The sequence below is a fragment of the Amblyomma americanum genome, chromosome 2, assembly GCF_052857255.1.
Source record: "Amblyomma americanum isolate KBUSLIRL-KWMA chromosome 2, ASM5285725v1, whole genome shotgun sequence".
Lineage (NCBI taxonomy): Eukaryota > Metazoa > Arthropoda > Arachnida > Ixodida > Ixodidae > Amblyomma > Amblyomma americanum.
This window is the reverse complement of record NC_135498.1, coordinates 121,963,642-121,971,137: the sequence shown is the minus strand read 5'-3', so window position 1 is coordinate 121,971,137 and position 7,496 is coordinate 121,963,642. Positions and strand designations below refer to the sequence as shown.

Genomic DNA, 7,496 nt, shown 5'->3' with positions numbered 1-7,496 from the left:
TTAAGCCTAGGGTGCGAAGCATAATAGATTTGTGAAAGGGTATAGCCTGGTGACACTTGGTTATACCTGGTAATGCTTGGATACACTTGGTTTATGCTTGGTAATGCTGTATGACTGCCTTGGCGTGAGGAGCGGGGCTCTTTTATACAATGCCGCGACGACAATCGCCCCCTAGCGGGAAGAGCGGGAGTTAGCCTTGGTGGTCGCGGCCGCGCGGCGACCGCGCGAGTTTAGTTCCGTTTCTCCACAGCTGGCGTGACGTCAGACCACGTGCTCGGCTGCAGCGCCCCTAGCGGGAGGAGCGGGAGTTAGCCTTGGTGGTCGCGACCGCTAGGGTGCCTCGATGCCAGCGCTGCGCCGTACAGGGTGGAGACACGACCTTCGTGGGCGCCATCTTGGGGCAAGCGCTGAAATGCGGGGCTACGGAGCGTCGGCCGGTATCCTTCTTTAGAACGCGCTTTCGCTAGCAGGCTGAGCTGTATAAGGTTTCTGCATATATGCTCACAGTTCTGAGCACTTTTTGCTTAGTGATATAAATGAAAAAAGAGCTAGCGTTTGCTTGCAAGCGCAGCTTTTAGAGCAAATGTCCACTGTGCAGCTACTACAGCACTTACTTTTTGGCCGTCTCAGACGCTCAAAGCGGTTATTTTAACTGAAGTGACTGTTTTATAGAGCAATGCCTTTCGTACTGCCAGAACATGACGGAGTTTATAAGGTGCATGACATGCAAAAGGCTTTAACTGCGTCTGTTGATGCAGATGAACAACTAGTTGACGTTTTAGTCAGCCGCGCATATCAAAAATATTTTGCATCGCAGTCGTCTATTGTAGACAGTAAAATAGACACAGCAGAAAAAGATTATCCGTGATGAGTAGACCAAACTTTGACTCCTGCCACACGATGATGTACACAGCATTTTATTTCAAAATAATCATCAACCGCTTGAAGCTGCCTCTGGCTGCATGCCTAGGAGGAGACATCTCTTAAACAGTTATTCAAGGTTTGTGCCAGCGACAGTTTTGCTGCCGTACCCATCATCCGATTCTTCTGGCTGGCTTAGCCAACGCAAGTAAATGCGCAGGCGCATCGTCACAAACCGCTCTAACAGTCTGTTCATAAGATTTGGGTGTTCCGCGCAATCAACCGCCCGAATGGGAACGGTTTGTTCGATAAGGCATTTAATGGTCTTCATTGGACTCTTCAAACGACAGATGTCTTTTTGTTCCGATAGGTTTTTAAAGAGACTTTCGCACGAAGAAACAAAGTCAAGAACTTGCTCGCTCACATATACAAGGTTACGGGCTCCAGCATTATATTCTTTCAACTGCACTAGGGTATGCTCCTCTCGTACCTCTTCAGAAAGAAGCATTCGTGTGCACGGGGCGCAGGACCTTGCGGAAAGCGCAAGGGGCCTTACCAAGAACCCGGCCAGGTGAGCGACGATGTCGATTTCAGCTCTTGTCAATGACTCTATTGCTTCAATTTCATCACATGCTGAAAGTCCTTCGTGCACTTCAGCTTCGTGCTGAACTTCTTTGATTTCGGCCGAAAAAAAAAATCAACCAGGTAAGTGCTGTCATCGATGTCGTAGCCTGAAGTTTTCGGAACTTTGAGGAACTGGCTGACAGCTACAATCTTGAGTGCATTTTTTAGGTCGTATGAGCTCGGCACAGGTGAAATCATTCTGATGACCGAAGAAAGGTTTTCCAAACAATCTTGGACCATCCTCCCAGTCAAAACAAAACTGTACAGGCGTTCTTTCAGCAGAAAGATGTGCAGCTGCAGGACTACTGTTGTTGACATGAGCACCCCTGCCTGGCTTGGCTTCCACACTTTTCTTACTCCTATTCCCAAGCCTTCGATGACTTCCATTGTGAGTTTGAGATGTGCAATGGCTTCCTCATATTTACTCTCATTCTTCAAACTGAGAGCGACAGAGGGATGGCGAGCAGTCATCATTGTGAACCATTTAAAAATTACTCCAAAAAACCACGCAGTTGTTTCTGCTTCAGGTGACAGCTTCCCGATTTCGATGTAATATCTAATCGCTGCTGGGGCTTCACGAAACAGCTGAACCGCTATCCCTACCTTCATTTTTGTAAAATGACCGTTAGATATGTGGATGTTGCTCAAGTTCGATGCGACCTGCAACTGGTCTGTGTCGAGTTTTAGAACAGCCTCCACATGCGCGATCGACACTTCATTGCTGGGCAACTTGAACCTTACGACGATGGCATCGTTAAGATGCATCACATCTTTTCGCACCAAATGCCCTCTCAAATGTTTTAGCACATGCGCAGGGTCTGGCATGAAATACAAAACATTTTCGCTGTCACATGGATGTGGCACAGAACAAACAGTTACAGAACTGCGAGAACTCGACAGGTTCAGTGACCTCCACATGGAACGATTTGAACTACCCATGTCGCAAGTGACACATACCACGCGCAGTGATATCTGGGTGCACAACTGTATTAAATGAAAGACAAAGTCTTTGAGCTTATCTCCACTGACAAACGCACCTGTGTAGTGGTAGGCTATTACTTGCTTCCATCTGGTATTCAAACCACCTACCATGAAAACAAGGGCATGGTTGGCAGGCTGGTCACTTTCGGGGAGCGTGATCTTGCCAAGAAAGCAGTCACTGCTACGGTCCAGCTCCACACCTCTCCGAATTTCCAGCTCATCTAGGAAAAGGACGCAGTCCCTTTCAATCTCAGACATTGCAGCCACTTTGGCTTCCATTAAAGTTAGAATTTCTGTTAGCACACCAGGTAGGAAGGTTAAGTGTTGCAGTCTCCGGCACAGAGTCCTTCTAGATGGAAGCGGCTGCTCTTGTTCCAATAAAAGGTCGTAGCCGGCCGAACCACATGCAAACTTAAGCTGTAGCGCCTTCTTGATCGTGTTGGCACCCCAGGAGCAATTCTTCCGGTTTTTCTTTTCCAAGGCAGCCTTTTGGTCCTGGTTTAGGAAGCTCAAATTTGCCGTCAACGTTGTAAGGTTTTCTTCGAGCTGCTTTGTTCTTTTTGCAGCTTTTTTCAGCTTTTTGTTTGCCTGCAACAAACTTTCTTCTAACTGGCTGCGTTTTCTTTTTTCGTCTTGCAGCTCTTTTCGCAGCTCACTTGTGGACAGCGAGAAAATGTCGATTTGTTCTGAATCTTCACGCGTGTTTTCAGGCATCGCTAGGGTCTCTTCCTGGTCAGGTGTCGTCTCAGGGGTTGGCGAAGAGCCTTTTGTAGCGTCAGGTGTAGAACTACCAGGAAAAAGCCGCGGTGCAGGCGGCTTTCTTCGCTTCGGCTCAGCTGTTCGCGCAAGAAAGAAATTAATTCAGCAGTACCTAAACATATCCGAGGCTCTAGTGCTCCTCAGATTATCTGATGTGGATACTAGGCTAGCAAACCGAATGGGGGCAAACACTTACGTCTAAAATCAAACAACGTCGGGACAGCCGTTGACTTGAGGAGCCGCCGTCCATCCATTCTGTTGCCCTCAAACTGATCTTCCTCGAAGTGGCGCTAAAATGAGAGAGACAATGAAACTGTCATTTCGCGCCTCTTGTAGTGTGCACGCAAACAAATGAGATAATAAAAAAGCGTTAAGGAAGCGGTGCGATATTACAAGCACAGGATCACGAAGTATTTCTGTGGACGCCAACCAAGCGACAGCACTAATTCGGGTGTCGGACGGGCAAATTTAACTTCACTTAAATTTGGCTTAACCTCGGACCTGTATTTGCGCGTTTGACAACGGTGCACTTCGCCTCGCGATGTGTCATTACATGGAAAAGAAAGAGCTGTATTCGGGATGAACTTCTGTACTGCGCAGGCACCTTGCTTTCTCGCGACCGCTTTCTTAAAGCGACGGACAGTTCACAATAGAAGTTTCTTCGCGACTAGTCGAATTGCCAGCCATAAGCGTAGGATCGTACCGGTATCTTGGCATACATATAACTAACACCCTGTCCTGGAAACTTCATATAGAACATATAGCATCTAAAGCAAACAAAACGCTTGGTTATCTTCGAAGAAATTTTACACTTGCTCCATCTTCATTAAAATCATTATTATACATGACCTACGTACGACCGCAAATGGAATACGCTTCATCTATATGGGACCCTGGACAGGTCTCACTGACACAGGTTCTGGAAACTGTCCAGAATCGTGCAACTAGATTCATTTTAGGCAATTACCATCGTACATCTAGCGTCACCCAAATGAAAAAGTCTTTAAACCTCCTGCCCCTAGCTACCCGCCGTAAGCACTTCCGCATCTGCCTATTCCATAAGATTTTCTACTCCAATTTTCAACTTCGCTCTCGATGGATTCAACCAGCACCGTTCATTTCTCACCGTCGTGATCATCAACACAAGGTCACAGTGCCTCATTGTAACACAGTGACATGTGCGCAATCATATTTTCCGCTAACTTCTAAAGAATGGAATTCCCTACCCGCATCATTAACTAGCATCACTGATTCAACTCAATTTAGAAGAATACTTACTACTCTGATTACATAATGATCGCTTTTATATTTTATTGGAGTGTTGTGTTCTCCACGTATTAGTATTGTTCTTAAACTATTTTATTAATCTGTTCCGTGTTCATTTTGCTCACTTCTTTTTATCCTGCCTCCGTTGTTCTATAGTTTTGTATGAATTGTGCTTTGTTTATTTTTCTTGTTAACAACTGGCCTTCCCCTCTGAAATGTACTTTGTACCTTGAGGGTATCACAAATAAATAAATAAATAAATACTGTAAACGACTTAATTTTCGCGAGGGCCTAACTCTGGGTTCGTTGCGAATCGCAAATACCTCGAAAAATTATTCCCGTGAATAATTTGAGAAAAGGAAGGTGAAGGGGCCTATTATTTGTGCTGCGCAGAATTTAGCACTTGCGAAAAGACCACTTGCAAAATTCCAGGACGGCTGACTCGTAGGCAGGTTTTTGCAACCGAAACTGCCTGTTCATAGACTGCATTTTCACTTCCTACTCTGGCCACAAAAGTGGGTAGGTAGCACGTGGGAGGTTCACCCGTCAGCCTCTATTATATTCTTTTTTGAAAAGGAGAGAGTGGAATGCTCCTTAATGTGCGTGAACCGGAAGCCTCGACGGCTGCTACCAGCTTTCAAGATCGAGTGTAAAGGGCAGCTGTTGAAAGAGTACAATGGCGCATTCCTTCGACAAATACCGGGGTCCACCTGCTTCACGTGTTTTCACCGCGGCTCTGAACAAAAAAAAATGTGCGATCGCGAGAGAGTAAAGATCATCGTGAGACACTCCGTGAATGATACGGAAGTTCAGTGTAGCTCACTGAAAGTGAAAAGACGCAATGATTTATTGTTTAGCTTGTAAGCCTTCACATAACTGGTAATTCAAAATGCTCCGCCTCAAGAACAAAGCGCGCTACTTCCAATGCCAGGCAATGCGATGCAACACGTGCTGTACTCACGTTTCTAACTAGGCTTCGAGCTGCAGCTTTGAAGGCACACAAAAATTCCTGTTGCGCACAGTGCGAGATTGGTGAACAAGGCAAAAACATATATTCAAACCGCACAAAGTCAGTGCTTACGAGCGGATGGGCGAAGCGGTGTGGTATAATGTTATTCCTACTGAAAGCACATAACTGTGAGCGACATTTAGAAAAAGATCTAAAAGCTTTAGCGCAGACAACGACCACGAGAAAGACGGCACACAAACACAAGCGCTTGTGTGTGTGTGTGTGTGTGTGTGTGTGTGTGTGTGTGTGTGTGTGTGTGTGTGTGTGTGTGTGTGTGTGTGTGTGTGTGTGTGTGTGTGTGTGTGTGTGTGTGTGTGTGTGTGTGTGTGTGTGTGTGTGTGTCATCTTCCTCGTGGTCTGTGTCTGTTCGCGCTAAATTTTTTTACATTATCTATATGAACAAACTAGCCAAAAAAGAAGTTTTAATGATGCATAAAAAGAGCACAGACATTGTGGCTTACCTCGCAGATCTTCGCGTTGTCATTCGCCTTCCAGTTCTCACGCTTCACTTTCGCCTCCCATATTTTTCTCCGTCCCTCATCCCTTGGAAAACGAAAACATCGCGCTCCTTTCTTCGCCGAGCCGGCACACAATGGAACACAACACCCTGGCATGCTATTTTCCGTGAATTAAAGCAGTTCATCAGCTCAGAATCCAGCGCAAAACACGGCTTCGAACCCTCCACAGCAGCAGCACGAAAAGCGACTTGCCCCAAGATGGCGAGCGCGGAAAAGACGGCGGCGCGGCGCATGCCAAAGCGTGTCACCACCCTGGCGACCGCGCGAGTTGAGCCCCGTCTCTCCTCAGCTGGCGTGACGTCAGACCACGTGCTCGGCTGCAGCGCCCCTAGTGGGAGGAGTGGGAGCTAGCCTTGGTGGTCGCGGCCGCGCGGCGACCGCGCGAGTTGAGCCCCGTCTCTCAGCTGTCGTGACGTCAGACCACGTGCTCGGCTGCAGCGCCCCTAGCGGGAGGAGCGGGAGTTAGGCTATGACGTCACACCAAGCGTGTCAATGGTGGTCGCGGCCGCGCCAGACTGGGCTATGGTTGAGCTAAGTAGTGTCTCTATTATGCTTCGCATAATATCTTCTGAAGTGCGTTTCGAGTCCAGGGCAGCGCAAACTGTACAGCTTCACTGGCCACTACATTAGAGCACTGCGTCATCACCGCTTTTCTTTCATTTGCTAGTCACGGTGAAAAGAAATAGTTACATCAGCAGCAGAGAAAATAATAATATTCAAAGTGGCAGCCAAAACAGGCTGCGCTGTGATTCAAAAACGTTTGAAGTTTGCCAGATCACTCAACACTGGCATCCATTCAGGTTGCTCGCCTTGAGCATTGTACATTTCTTTTTGACAAGTCACACTTTCGATCAGTGTGACTTACAGCCATTTTCTTTTTCTATGCATTATGGAGGCAGAGCAACGTTAATAAGTCGTTTGGCACACCCCCTTCATTATCAGCAAGTAGAAACTTTATATGCTACGGCATGACTGGCAGGCGCTTTTTTAAAGTGCGCTCCAAGATTTCCTAGGGAAATACTGCGTCAAAGCAGCCAAGGAAAATGTGATCTGTGGTTTGCGGTTTACAGCATGTTAGGCAGTCAACCCACCACGGGACAAACCAACCTTTTTTTCCCAACCATGGTTTGTCCCAACAGGCAATGTACCGCTATGTAAAAAGAAGAAACTTTTTTCTGACGATCAGACTAGCATACTTTTTACTCTATTTGAGGAGTCCACAGTATAAGAAACGACCAACACGCACCGGTAACGTGGCACCAAACAAGACTTTCCTGATTTCTTTTCGGCTCAGAGAACATCGGTACTTCAGTGAGAACCTAGCCTCTAAATACATTAAAAACCCGCCCAGTCATTCGTTTGATACTTCTAGACAGCACCAAACAAATCAGGCAAATCATGGCACAGTAGAGCTTGAAGAACCGTACGAAGAAAAGAATAACTTTGTTCTTGTGAGAACATCAACCTAAATACCATTT

At 46.7% G+C, this 7,496-nt stretch overlaps 1 long non-coding RNA gene across 1 annotated transcript; it reads right to left on the bottom strand.

Annotated features, from left to right (window-relative positions):
- Window positions 1–3,158: 3,158 nt before the first annotated feature.
- LOC144119035 (uncharacterized) lies at window positions 3,159–6,044 on the bottom strand. Its single transcript, XR_013312240.1, has 3 exons — window positions 5,962–6,044; window positions 3,422–3,515; window positions 3,159–3,302 (listed from the first exon to the last, which is right to left on the bottom strand). It is a non-coding gene; the product is annotated as an uncharacterized LOC144119035 (long non-coding RNA).
- Window positions 6,045–7,496: the final 1,452 nt, after the last annotated feature.